Source organism: Echinops telfairi, unplaced genomic scaffold (assembly GCF_000313985.2).
Source record: "Echinops telfairi isolate 266 unplaced genomic scaffold, ASM31398v2 ScPeMD7_7468;HRSCAF=8506_0, whole genome shotgun sequence".
In the NCBI taxonomy this organism is placed as follows: domain Eukaryota; kingdom Metazoa; phylum Chordata; class Mammalia; order Afrosoricida; family Tenrecidae; genus Echinops; species Echinops telfairi.
The window spans coordinates 20,516,593-20,531,865 of NW_022111369.1; the positions used below are offsets into that span (position 1 = coordinate 20,516,593).

Genomic DNA, 15,273 nt, shown 5'->3' on the forward strand with positions numbered 1-15,273 from the left:
TCCCATTAACCACGGGGGCCAAACCAGGGCACTCTTAGAAGCTGTCCAGAAACCTGCTGAAGTGGCAGTAGTGCACTGCCAAAGGCACCAGAAATGTGACTCAGAATCGCTGTGGGCAATCGAGCAGCTGACAGGGCAGTCAGACAGTAATTCCCCAAACCAGCTTCCTCTTCCAAATTACTCTCCAGAAGAAGTGGAACAAGTGAAGACCCCGGGTTCTGCCTTTCAGCTGATGGATGGCGGGAGAAAAACCACAAGCACCTTTGCCACAAAGGTTACAGTGGAAAGTCATAAAAGCTTTCCATGCCACCACCCATCTTAGCTATGAACCCTCCTTGACCCTGCTTACTCCACAGTTCTCTGGGACCAACCTAACCCCCAGTATCAGGTCAGTAACCTCTCATGGTCCCACCTGCCAGACCATCAGTCCCCAAGGGGAGCTTAGAAATCACCTTGCTCAGCCTGTCCTGCACATGGATCCTATCCTGGGGAAGATGGCAAGAAAGATTTTAGCCAGGTTCTAGCCATCCAAGGATTTAAGTATCTCCTAGTGTTCATAGACAACTCTACCGGGTGAATTGAAGCATATCCCACTCACACTGAGAAGGCTCATGAAGTGGCTAAAAGATTATTTTAGGAAGTAATTCTGTGATTTGGGTTTCCCAAATCACTGCAGAAAGATAATGGGCCTTTCATCTCCCAAATCACTCGGGGGGGTCTCTCAACACGTAAGAATAACCTATCGTCTCCACTACGCCTGGAGGCCGCAGTCTTCGGGGCAGGTAGAGAGAATTAATCAACACCTAAAGTTAACCCTCAGAAAAAGGGCACAAGAAACTCAGGTGAACCGGAAAGATGCCTTGCCAAGAGCTCTGTTCCATCCCAGAATTGCCCCATGGTATCTTACGTGTTTAAGCCCTTATGACGTTTTATATGGGTGACCTTTCCCTGTAACAGAGCCAGCTATAGACCCTGAGGTCACTTTAATACAGCAATATGCCACAAGAGTAGCCCAGTGCCAGGGGGCATCCCATCCATATGGCCTCATCCAGGCCCCAGGGGAGGTCAGCTACCACCCTTAGGTCTATCAGGAGACCCAATTCTTATAAAAACCTGGGAGGATGGGTTCCCCCAATTGCCAGCTCCATCCAGTCTGGAGGATCCTTTCCCACTGGTAAGGTTCTAGAGCAAAGTACTTAGATCCACCATTCAAGGGTGAAACAGTGGAAGCCATCACAACCAGATCCTTCCAAAGCAGAACGCACAGACAAGTACTCCTGGGATCCGTTGGATGGTCTTAAGATAGTATTTTATCGCCACTTCGAGACAGATAATTGCTCCACAGAAAATCCTAACTCAGACCCACAGCAGTTTTCAAACTAGCAAATGCTTTCACAAGACCCTTGTGTGTGAAGTAAATTGGTGACACCACCCCCCCATGCCTGTCAGTCTTAAGATTTCTTTTCTAAACTTCCAGTGACACTAACCCCCACCTCCAAGGGCACCTCTATCACACAGCTTTGCCCCTGCCTGACCTAAATTGTTCAACTATTTCATTTCTTCCTGAAGTTGCCAGGTTACCAATGTCTCTGAGCCAAGTATGCCAACTCCAGGATCACCAGCTCCTGGATCAGCCCACTCTCATCCACCATGGGCCCCTGAGTGGACAACCCCTTTCCAACAGAGTAGGAAGGGTGTGAACCCAAGCCCCACGTCATGCCCCTTTTGCCAGTAGGAAGCAGCCAGCACCCCAAATATTGGGGTCCATTCCCCTTCAGTGTTAGGTAGTCCAACAGGGACAGGGGGTAGTCCCTCCCATGCCTGCACAGGCCCCTACAGAAGCTTGGGAAGGAAAATCAGGTGACCATTAGCCACCCATAGAGGCCTTAACTGGGCATGCTCCAATTCAGGCCCCCAGCCAGGTGGACATTACTACTGGGTAGCCCAAACTAGCCCCAGGTGGGCTTGAGTGAACCAATGGGCTCGACCAATATCTTTGACCACGTCTATCCAGCCAGAGGTTTAAAATGCCCTGGTGGCAGGAAGGCGGTCTCTTTTTAGCCTGTCCTGTGCCCGCTCAGCCATGCCACAGTCTCTCTGTCCTCAGTTCACCATGTGTGGGCACACAGTCCCACAAGATTGCCCTTGTTCAGTTGTGAGCCCCAGCACAACTTGCACACAGTTTGGCACACTTCCCTGAAATAGTATGTACTCTTTTTTTTTTTTTTAGCTCATACTCTTTATAAAGCCTAAAACCTTTCCTGTCCTTCATAAAAACTCACTTGGATTACAAATCAGGCTTCGGGGTGAATTCTTTCTCTTGTGAAGCCAAAAACCAAGGTATTATCCACTTGAGAACCCTCACAGGGTGATGCAGTGGGTAAGCTGTTAATCACAAGGTCAGCAGTTCAAACTTACCAGCCATTCTGAAACAGAGCATTGAGACTCTTTCGGTAAACAATCGCAGTGATGTTTCCCAAAGTAAGAGATACATACCCCCGTTGGGGGGTGGGGGTGGTGCTGGCATGACCTAGGGAGTGGAGAGGGCACTGCAAAATCCAATATCTACTCTTTGATTGCCAGTGGGGTGCTGAATAAATTTTCTTGTTCTGAATAGGGGGTACTGAGCCAAAAAAAGTTAGGGAATCTCTGATCTATACTCTCAGGAACTCAATAGAGCTATTGGACTTGTTCTATAAAGTGGCTGTGATTAGCGATAGATTAACCACAAATATTTACAAACAATGGAGGTTAAAACTAATCGATAAAGGAAAGCATAAACACTAGACAGAGAGGATTTCAGACCCACACTCTTTCATCTTTCTCCCGTGGAGTAGCTGGTGGGTAGGCTTGAACCTTCTTTCAAACTTTAGCTGCCTGACACATAAACCACTGTATCACCAAGGAGCATTTTTGCATAAATAAGCACAAAAGAAAACGACAGTGACATGGTGCCTGTTAACTTAGTAATGATCAAACATTTTTATACTATAGTGACTTGGCCAGTGTCTCAGGAAATATCCATTCTCATGCATTGCTGGGGGAACATAAATTAGAACAGTTTCTAAAGATCATCACAGACTATTATTTGGAATTTATACTGCAAACACATTGTATATCTGTTTCTCTATACTATCTGATTTGTTTGTTTGTTTATTTTCTGTCCAACCTCAAATGAAAATTTAAGTACCATGAAGATAGAAATTTTATTCCCTCCCCCCTTCAGTATATGCTCAGAATTTACGGCAGTATCTAGTGTATCTACATGTGTTATTATTGCTCAATCATATTGGTGGAATTAATTGTAAAATTAATTCTCAAATCTAATGTTATCTCACAAAGTTTTCTTTGTTCATATAGTCTCCCTACTCTTCAGCTACATTGTGCCTTGTATGACATTCTGTTATCTTGTCATATTTTGTTTATAATATTTTTAACACTTAAATCTATCTTATCCTGTATTTGCTTGTGAGTTTATTGTTCGTCTGTTCCCCCTGGAACAAAGGTGAGGTAAATGCAAAGACAAGGTCCACTTTTATCAATGCTCTACTACCAGTGTCTAAAATAGATATTGGGAACCCCAAGATGCTTTCTGAATGAATATAAATAAATGATCAAAGGTGAAATAAAGGGCCTCCAAATGGTTGTTGCTATTATTGACACAAATAACAAGCAAGTAGATGTCACAAAACTTACAACATTTTAACAATGTTGGCCTCATCTCCCTCCGGAGATGGTAAATGGCATTTATCACTTTCCAGTTATTTCTGAGAGAGAGATTCACTGTGCTCTTTTCTCCTTAATTCTCAGCCTCAGTAAAAAACAAAGAGATTATTTCTTCTTAGCACAATGATGCAGCAGGGCAGAAAATGAGAAGCATCCTTTAACCTCTCTAGAGAACAATTTGAGTTTTTGAAAATTTTTCACTAGGCTTGCTCCAGTTCAATTAATCACACAAGATATGGATTGTTTTTTCTATTAGAAATCTAAATTTTTATGTCTTCTAGTTATCCTATTGTTATTATATTCTTAGGGGTTAAATTAGAATCCATTTTCATAATATACTGAAATTGTGGAATATAAATAGATTTCTCTTTAAAGATATAATTCATAGAATTATAGCTGCATTTATTTCTTTTCTGTTTTGTGATTTCCCTTCCCAAAGGGGGTCTGTAATGAAATGTGTTATATTTTCTAATTGGATGTATATATCTGAAATAGGAAGTGTAAAACACTCATATTTTAAGTTTTAAAAATTCTTTCCTCAAAAAAATTAAGAGCTTTTGTTTCATACAGGTTATATCCAGGTGTCAATTGTTTTATTGATTAAAAATGTATCATTATTAGAGAAATCATTACATAGGCTGAAATTATTATTGTTAAGAGTATTATAAGTTTAATTTCCATTTAAAGAATTCATAAATTAAACGTGAATATATGTGTGCTGATATTTTATGGTATTTTAAAGTCATACCATGTGCTTTTAAATAAGATTTTATCACATTTTTTTCGAATACTATAGGCATTTTTTTCTCAAATTAAATAAGATCAACAAAATAAATCGTATATACCAGATCACTTAAGAAATTGATTCTATAATCTTTTCTACTTTTCACAATTAGAAGCAAAGGGTTTTGTTGGTTTGCTTGATTTTCCTCTTTTATGTAAGGTTTAGACTGCTCTTGAGAAATCACTGATTAATCTTTATGGTACTTAGATATTAATCTGGAAAATTCTCAATACCAGTCAGATTTCAGTGACCAAGCTGTAGAGAAATCAATTGTCCTTAGAGAAGGCTGATAATCAGGTTTTTCTTTTTATATTGGGTAGCGTTAAAATGTTACCAGGAAATGGAGAGAGATTTGTCTTGGGCTATTAACCTAAAGGTCAGCAGCTCGAACCCTCCAGGTGCCCCAGGGAAGAAGGACGAAACTTCTGCTCCTGTAAAGACTTACAGACTTAGAAACCCAAATAAAGCAGTTGTACTCTGTCATACAGGGTTATTATGAGTCAAAATCAACTCCATCATAGTGGGTTGATGGGTTTCGCAAGATTTTCTCACTGAAAACTACCCCATTTGACCATACTCCATTCTTAATCAGAGCACTATACAATGATAAGAACTGAAAGGAACAAAAGATTATAATACGGAATCAGAGTGCCCTTGGTATTTAGAATACTTTTCAGTAGTTCTTTAGCTTGTCCCTTTATTTTTTTATAATGGTATTATGTATTATAAGTTCATATTAGAAATGATAGAAAATTTAGACCCATTTACAATGTCCTTGCCTTTTATCTAATAGTGGCTTGAAGATTATTACTTACAATGCACTTCTTATCCTGATGTGATGAATAGAGTGCTGATTGATGGTGAGGCTTACACAGTCCTGGATGCTGTGTCTTATTCCACGGTTACCTTAGGCTACTTCATTTTCCTGGTGCTCATTTCCTGGTGCTCAGTTTGGATAAAAAAGATGTAACATAAACACCCTTCTTCAAAAGATATTCATGTTTTAATCACCAGAACCTACAACTACATAATTTTGCATGGCAGAAAAGATTTAGAAGATGTGATAAAAGATATGAGCTGGAGGAAGGAGAGGATTTTAAACTACCCAGGTGGGCACTATTTAATGTGTTTATTAATTCCAGAATCATCTCTGGCTATGGTGAGAGGAAGGCATGACTTGAGAAGAATTGTCAGAAAGACAGGTGCTGCTGGATTTCATCGAGGAAGAGGATCACAGCTAATGAGTGGGCGGGTCCTCAAATGCTACAAAGGACATGATCTTTGAAGGGGTAGGGAATGCGTGGCCCATGGGCGTATAAAAATCCCCAACCAAACTCATTACCATCAAGGTAATACCAACTCACCATGTTCCCCATCACACAGGGTGGAAGTGTGCCTGTGAGTGGGACTGGGACTCTTTAGTGGAGTAAAGATAGAAAGGCCCATCGTTCTTCAGTGGAGCCACCGGTAGTGCCAAAGTCCTGGAAAATCATCACAACTGACATCACACCTCTCGTTAAAGAGAGGCACTCCCAGCAGTCGCTTTAAGGGTGAGTTAATTATACGTTTGACCAGTATGTCCCATGAATGATGTTATAAATATCCATATGGCCCATGGCAGAAAAAAAGTTCCCTGGCCCTTCGATTCTTGGCAAAGGGTCACAATCTCATCCACACCTTCCTTATTTTTAACCCAGTGAGATCATGTAGGATTTCTTACCCAGGGAAATGTAAGGTGATAAATCTGTGTTATTGTAACTACTAAATATATGTTAATTGTTATAGCAGCAGTAGAAAACGAATGTTATTTAAGTGATGGGTTTTAAGGGCTGAGAAGGATTTGAAAAGAAAGACTTGGCTTACATGGTCACTGTGGGTGTGCAGCGATTCAATGGCTGTGAGCGAGAGCCTGTGAAACTGAACTTGGAATACACGTCTAGTTATGCAGTGATCTGGCACTCAAGGAAAGTGGCCTGACTCGAGTGGGGGATTAGCCTTATTTAGGTACGATTCTTCATATTACTCCAGTAGACACTAGCTCCGTACATAGTCTCAATCGGAAAAAGGTAACACGATTCCTGAAGCTCTGGTGTTTGCTCAAATGCAGCATTGATAATAATAGCAATTTAGCCACTTCAATACTTTGCATCCCAATTGCTGGAAATTGCAATGCTTTACACATAATCACAGATCACAATAGTTCAGGTCGTAAAGGATGGGAAGAGGCACTTGATCGAGCCCCCTGTTTTCATATGGACAAAATCTGGTGACAGAGCTAGGGAACCAGGATGTCTAATATCTGAGTTATCAACTATGTCTGAGTTGAATGTAAAAAGCAGTTCAAATGAAACATTTGTTTGAATATATTCAAACAAAAGAGACATATAAAACTGATTTTGTATCTGATCTTTTAGTATCGTGCATTTAAAATTTTCATTTTAATATTTAAGTACCTCATTATACCTACTAAAGGTTTTGCTTCATAAGAAAAATCCCTCAATTTGGGGAAATAAAAAGTAGAAAAAACTTGTTAAGCGTCATAATTAACTTACTATTTACTTGTATTTTGTAGACCAAAGCATGGACTATAATTTCTTAATGATATTTAGTGTTTGTTTCTCTAGTCATGGGCATGACAAAGAATCATCCTTTGAATAAATTAAAGGGATTAATCTCACATGTCTATCCTTGTCAATGTGGTAAGAATAATTTCTAACAGCAAAGAATGACAACCTTAGGCCTGCATATTGTGTTGTGAGAGGATGCCTAAACTATGCTAATGCAAGTTTGTAGTTACACGATTATTTATGGCAGAACATGCTGAACTTAAGTATGATTATAAACACCATTATGCATTAGATGCCATTCATTTTGTTTTTCTCAGTCTGGCTTGAGGACCCAAGAGATTATATATCATCTCAGCATGCTGCCAGTATGATATCTGAGCTACTTGGAACACTGAGCACATTGTTCTTACAGAGACTTTGTGTGTGTTCATAAGAATAAGAATATGATCATTGGTGACTACATCCTTTCTATCTGTCTCCTTAGGTTCCGAGAGTCATAACACCCTTTTGTATCACCCTAGCCTGGGCTACATAGAGTGGTGGGAGCACCTTTGTTTTCAGAGTCAAACAAACCTGTGCCGGAATGCATTTGTCAATGATTTCTCCTTCCATCTCCTTTTGGTGTTTACTCCCTCTCTCTCCTCCTTCATAATTCTCTCCCTCCAAACCTCCTTTTCCACCTTCTTTCCTTGCTTCCTATTTTCCTTCCTTCCTGGCACTCTATTCTACTTCCTTTCTTCTTTCCACAAATATTTACTACGTGCCAGGTGGTTATTCAGTTAACAACAACTTAATATGTTCTATCTCATACAACAGAATAAAACAATGTTCGCTCCTGTGCCACCTTCACAATTGTTATATTTGGGCCCATGGTTGGACCCATGGTGTTGATTCACCTCATTGAGAGTCCTCCTGTTGTTTCACTGCCCTGTACTTCACCAATAATCATGTTTGTCTTCTCAAGGACGGGTCTCCCCTGATAGCATTCCAATGGAGGTCAGTTGAAATCTCATCATTCTTTCTTTTAAGGGGCATTTTGGTTGTACGACTTTCAAGACTGATTTATTTGTTCTTCTGATGATACTTTCAGTGTTCTTCACCAACCCCGTAATCCAAATGCACCAATTCTTCTTCGGTTTTGCTTTTTCATTGTCCAACATTTCACACGGGTCTGAGGCCACTGAAGATAGCAGAGCTTGAGCCAGACCCTTATTGCACTCTTGCACATGGCTGTGGTTATTTTGCTGAGCAGATTTCACGGGAGTTTAAATACCAAAATGGAACAGGGAAAAAGGCCTGACCATTTATTTCTGAAAAGCAGCAAACCAAAGCTCTCATAACAGTGTGGCCATCAGCTGACACCAATCTCAGTTCCAGGATGGAAAGCTGCAGTGGTCTCCTTCTGCAGTTGAACAAGGTGGATAAGTCAATTACATTGTATATTTCAATATTCAAAAGCCCACTCACTTCATGGTGAAGGCATCATTCTCCTCTATCAATAATAACCATGACATTTTGGTGCCCATCTGCCTTTTTCAAATACTTCAGAACTCAGGTGGGGAAGAGGAGTGATATTTATTATGCCATCACGAATCCCATTAAGTGACAACGATTGCTTCCTTGGGACTCTTTTCCAGAAAATAATTTTTTTAAATGCCACTTGAACCTAATGATTGCAGATGCTAGCATAATAGATACAGGCTGGGATCATGGGCCTCTCTTTATTTCTCTCAGAGACAGCAACTGTTGCATGAACCCTCGCTCCTTAAGAGAGGATTTAAAAGTGCACGATGATGTTGCTGCTTTTTATTCTCTCTTCTGAATTAAAAACCAAATGTAGACGAATGTCCTGGTTCCAGGGATTATCATAGTTTCTTACTAATTGTATTAATTACTGTTTTTAATGATGCAATTTCAATTTGGCGTTACGTATTTGTATGTGTCAATGCTCTGCTATGCGCTACTCTTTTATATTATGGTGAGGTAGGCAAACCACATTTAGGAGCTTAAGAAACAGTGGGGAACAGGGGGATGACTTGCCTAATGTCACCAAACAACACAGCTGTGCATTAGTTGATAGCTATGGAATTAGGCTTCATTAGAATTCATCTGTAAGGGATCTCTTAAGAAATCCACCTTGAGACCCATCAGGGCACAGAGCTGAAGTTTTCAGATATGTAGTACAGAGAAGTTGATATCTTCCCTCCCCCCAGCCATGAAACCATTTTATTAGGAGCTAATCCAAGCATCATACCATTGCATAAGTCAATCACACCAAGCAGTGTTGCACAATTGCTATCACAATTAGTTTCAAAACATTTTCACCCTTCTTCCTTCATACCAACTCTCCCTAACCCCTCCCACCTCCCTCACCATACCCCCCTGAGGAATCCTTATTATAGTTACCGTCACTATAGATTCAACTATCCTGGTTTTCATGTGCCAAAAAAAACCCCACACACATAGACAAACCCATAACACAGAGTCAAGAAAGCTACCGACAATGACAAAATACAATCGAGACGAAGCTCAGTATTTTTTTAAAAAGCACATACAGAAAATATTAAAAACCAGATCAAGCACAAAGTATATAAAAATGGAGCTCAATTGACAAGATTTTGAAAAGATCTGTTTAAGTCAGATTTATTGTTTTAATCTACTATAGTTGTTTCTGAATGCTCTGTGTCTGATAACCAAGGTGTCCTTCTTGCTCTCATTCTAACTGAATTATTGATACATTTAACCTAAAACTTGGTATTTTTGTATGAGCTAGTCCTACCCAGATCATGCGTCAATAGTCCTGGGAAGTGTTAAAGGCTTTACAAATTGTTTTGTCCTGATTAAAAGTACTGACTTACTCATGTCATTGGTTTGCAATGTAACTGAGGTAAAGATTTGAAAATGTTTCTTCTGGTCCTTCATCATCATGTGTTTGAATATGCAGTAGAGTGTTGGAACTAACTCATAATGAATAGTTGGAGCCAAGTTAAATTTTCTAGAACTTTGTGAGTCACTTGCTAAACAAAATCAGTGTTGATTATTAAAATATATAAACCTAAATTTTGAATATGATATAAAAAACAAAGACAATAAACGTAAAAATTAATCAATTATTAATCATTTTACAATCAGCTGTACTCTTACCATTATTTCTGCTATGGCACCTGGTGTCCAAGGAACGTTGGGCTACTCACCGTGAAGTCCACCCCTCAGCCGCCCTCAGGTTAACAGTCGGGAAAACCCGAGCATGCAGTTCTCCTCTGTCCCATAGGGTCACTGTGAGTTGAAATTGACCCCAAAGCAGTGGGTTAATGGTTGCTCAATAGTAGATTTCTTGTCCTCCACTCAGGAGACCTGAGATGGATTTTTAGCTGATACACAGCTAATGCACAGTCTCCCCCTGTCAGTGGAGGCCTGAGTTTTGCGATGACATTCAAGAGCCACCAGTGGAGCTTTCAGACTACAGTGAACTAGGGGAAACGTGCATGGCGATGTGTTTTTCAAATTGTCCAATGTAAATTCTATGGATTACAGTCGTATGACACACAATCAATCATAGGGATGTTGCCTAATTAGGTGGTATTCTTAACTGTCGTGTGTAGAGTGGTTTGAGTTGAAGAAGGCTAACAACAACTAAACCTGCGGATATGGTATCTCAACCTTGGATACTCTATAATCATGTAATTCTGCATATTATATGATCATGTAACTCTGCATATCTTTCCCCAACAGTGCATTTAGTGGTTTTATATTAACAGCTTGAAAGCAGTCACAATGAGAGTATTTCTACTAAAGAGTAAAAACTCCTACTCTAAATCAGGACTTGCTTTATGCTGTTATGAATTGTCTAGACGTAAGGCAGTGAAAAAGAAAGTGCTCATAATACTGATGAAGCATAAAGATATGAGCTGTCACTGCCTGCTGCACTGGGGAGGGGTGGTCAGGAGTCTGTGAACACGTTTCAGTACTTAAAACTATTATTTGAATTAGTGAAAAAGTGACTTACCTCATGATTGAAAGACTAGCATTGCAACATTTATCTTTGTTGTTTCACCTCAACTTCTTTATTCATGCAAACTACATCAACCAACATTCCTATTAGAAATGCATTGATTTCCCAGTGAAATGATACCTTGGCTACAGAGAAAAGAGTTCAGCAAAAATCAATGTAAGCATTCTGTGAAAATCAGCTGGTTCTTTGAAGTTTATTATAACAACGACTGTGTGTTTTATTATTTGTAAATTATGCTTATACATCAATTATATCAGTGATATCTGTCCCAAAGCAAATGAAACCCACAACCATGAAGTTGATTCCAACTCACAAAGATTCTACATTGGGTTTCTGAGATTAAATCTTTACAGGGGTAGACTGACTCCTATTTCTCCCATGAAACTACTGGTAGGTTTCACCTGCCAATCTTAAAGTTAACAGTGTAGTTAGTAGTCGACACTTACCTGAGAGTGACACCAGAGTTTGTGTGATATTCATTTTCTCTCGCTATGTATATATATGTGTGTGTGTGTATGTATATATACATACATATACACATATATATACACACATCTATCTATATGATGATGGGGGCACCCAAAGAAAACTGGATTATTTTTCAAAGCTATGTATTTAATTTTTTTTTCAAAACAAACCTGTGCCTTCAAAGTACTCTCCATTGCACTTAATTTACTTGTCAAATCTGCAATTCCATTCCCTTTTTTTCTTTCTTTCTTTTTCAGAGGAGAGCGTGAATGCAGTCCCCACTACCACAAATTATGCAGCTGAGTTTCCCACATTTGGGGAAATCGCAGGGTCAGCACACCCGGAGTGCAATGGGTGAGCCTCACCCTGGGACAACCACCTTCGTGATCATGGTATCTCCCCTGCCAGGTAACTATTGTAATTCCATTCTTAGAAATATTTTTCAAACTTATCTCTTGGGATGGCTGACAGCACTTGCCTAATTTTTTCCTTCACTTTTCCTATGGCATCAAATCCCTGTCCTTTCATGACCCTCTGCATTTGTGGAATCAAAAAGATGTTGCATGGAGCGAGGTCTATGGGGCAAGAGAGGCATACTGTTTTTAGCCAAAAAGTGGCACACTGAGATGGCTATGTGCATTGTCGTGGTAGCAAATCCTGTCCACTTGTGCCACAAATCAGGCCTTTTTTGTCATACACTGTTGTGCAATCTTTTCAGAACCTTGAGTAGAAAGCCTGATTAATAATCTGACTTAGTGGAACAAACTCTAAATGCACTAGTAGTCGACATTTTTGTCTGTTAGGGCTATTGACAGATGTCCAGAATGAAGTTTATCATCAATGAACATATTCACCTTTTTGAAATGAGAAAACCACTTTGTACACTTGATTTTTTTCCTGTAGTACTGTCCTTGTAAGCTGTGTTCAACATCACAGCAGTTTCTGTGGCATTTTTCCTGAGTAGAAAATAAATTTTACTGCCACACTGTTTTCTTAAATTAGCCATCACAAAAAACGAGATTCGAGTGAAACTGCTTTTACAAAAAAATTCACTGTTACCACAGAGAACCTTCCCAGTTGATGCCACTGGGTGCACTAACTCAGTAAGTTGCTCTATGCTTGTCTGGCAGGAAAAAATGCACACTATGAAAACTCCGCCCAGCAGAGATGGTGTTCTCAGAAAGGAGGATCCCTGGTCAAATCAATTGCAGAGCACAACACACTTTACATTGCTCTTTGAGAGTAACCGCTCTGGGAAGTCGGACAGTAGAGAGCTTGAGTTACTTTGGATTAACCCAGGGGTTCTTCAAACATTCTCTTAGACAAATGCCTCTTGAAATCAATCCTTGTTTTTCAGAAGAATAGACTGAGGCCCAGGGAGGAGAAAGAGATTATCTAGTCACAGAGCTGGGAAAGAAACTGGCAGTCCATCTCCTCCCAGGACAGGCTCTGGGCAACTCTGCAACCTCATTCCCTCTTCCCAGCCTGTGTCTCTCCAAACCCTGCAGCATGGAGGCGGTCAACAGCACACGGGTGTCTGAGTTCCTTCTGAAAGAGTTCTCTGTCTACCCAGCCCTGGAACGCCTGCTCTTCTTGTTCTGCTCAGCCATGTACCTGGTGATCCTGCTGGGGAACACAGGTATCATGGCCATGAGCATGCTAGACATCCACCTGCACACCCACAGGTACTTCTTCCTCAGCACCCTCTCCATCCTGGACATCTGCTACATGTCCTCATTTGCACCCATGATGCTGGTGTTCTTCCTGTTGAGCCAGAAGACCATCTCCTTCACTGGCTGTGGGCTCCACGGAGTGCCTGCTGCTTCCCGTCATGGCCTACGATTGCTACCTGGCCATTTGCCAGTCTTTCCAGTACCCAGTGCTCATGGGCCACCAGCTCTGCCAGTTGCTGGTAGGAGTGGCCTGGTCTTTCTCCCTCCTCAAGTCAGTGACCGAGACAGTCATTGCCATGAGACTGCCCTTCTGTGACCACCACATGGTCAGCCATTTCACATGTGAGATCCTGGCAGTGCTGAAGCTAGCATGTGGTGACACATCCATCAGTGAGGCCCTCTTGCTGGCTGGCAGCACGCTGCTGCTGCCCATGCCCCTGACCCTCATCTGCCTCTCCTACACTCTTATCCTGGTCACCATTCTGAGGGTGCCTTCAGCTGCAGGGCTCCGCAAAGCCTTCTCCGTGTGCTCGGCACATCTTGCTGTGGTGGTGTTCATCTACCGTGCTGCCATCTACATGTGCATGAAGTTCAAGACCAAGCAGCCTCCCGTTTCCAATGAGGTCTTCACGGTCCTCTATGCTGTGGTCTCACCCATGCCGACCCCTGTCATCTACAGCCTGGAGAATAAGGAGGTGAAGGAGGATGCCAGGAAGGTGTGGGCCAGGGGCTGAACCTCCAGGTGAGGCAAAGCAAGAATCAGTGTCGGTAGGAATTCCAGATTAGTAGAGATGGTCTGTCTCCATCATTTGCCTTCAGGGAGTCCTGGATCCAGGGCATGGTACTCTAATGTCTTCATTCCAAAAAAATTACCAAAAGGCAACACCAAGCTACCACCGAAGCAGCTCATAACTGGGCTTTCTGCTCCTTCCTCTAGCCTCGTCTTAGGCTATATCTCATTATCAATCCCTCCTGGCTGGCCTCAAAACTTTCCATGTATCCCCTAGAACAGTAGTTTTCAACCTTCCTAATGCCATAGCCCTTTAATACAGTTCCTCATGTTGTGGTAACCCCCCAACCATAAAGTTATTTTCGTTGCTACTTCATAACTAATTTTGCTACTATTATGAATCGAGCGACCCCTGTGAAAGGGTTGTTCAATGTCCAAAGGGGCCGTGACCCACAGTTTGAGCACTGCTGCCCTAGAGAGATTTGTTTGAAAAGCACACACTAAGCAATTTAGTGGGCCATGGAAGGTTGCACAAGCCTAAAGAACACCCCAGCCTTCTGCCTCACAGTTTCCTTCCTCCCACCACACCTACCAGTCAGATGTGTGTCTTGGTGCCCCTGCACCACCCAGCACTGTGCCATTCCTGGGCTCTTTGACAAGGCAGTCCCCTCTCAGCACACAATTACCCTGTCTGGCCCCTAGATAAATGTACTGTCTAACTTTGAAGACTCACCTCTAATGCCACCTCCACCAGGAAGCCTTCCCACTTTCCTCCCCTCACTGTGCTCCTCCTGCCGTACTTTCAGTGTGACTCCAGAAGCAGAGAGAGGCAGAGGCCACTCCCTCCTTAGCTCCGTATCACACCTGCTCACAGTTCTTCAGTACACAAATGAACACATTATTACAGGGGGCCTTACAGCAGAGCCTGGAGTCCTCCCCACATCTGACTCAAACTGGCCAGGAATTCCCAGTTGGAAAGCACAGCCTTCCTCAATGGGCAAGATGACTCAAAGATGCTCAGATCCTTAGGGCACCAATTTCCCAGAGCTCTAGGGCCAGAGCCCTGCTCATGCCCACTTGGTGGCAAAGTAGCTTTCAAGCTCTTGTGCAGCTTGTCGTCCTCTTCCTCAGCCCGCCCCCCCCCCCAAGGGTTCCCACATCCCTGCCCCACTTGCTGCTCAGCCTCTTTCCAGTGCTCCTTTCTCAGGGAACACACAGTGGAAATGGACCCTGGGGGCCATGGTCACAGAGCACCTCCATTCTCTGGCCCTCTGTCCAGAAAGGTAAGCATGGGTTTGCTTGTGCTTATTTAC

The 15,273-nt window shown here is 41.8% G+C and overlaps 1 non-coding gene and 1 pseudogene across 1 annotated transcript; one reads left to right on the top strand and one right to left on the bottom strand.

Annotated features, from left to right (window-relative positions):
- Positions 1-11,812: 11,812 nt before the first annotated feature.
- Positions 11,813-11,973, bottom strand: LOC115873435. The gene has a single exon (XR_004048432.1). It is a non-coding gene; the product is annotated as a U1 spliceosomal RNA (small nuclear RNA).
- Positions 11,974-13,066: 1,093 nt separating this feature from the next.
- Positions 13,067-13,976, top strand: LOC101657305 (annotated as a pseudogene).
- Positions 13,977-15,273: the final 1,297 nt, after the last annotated feature.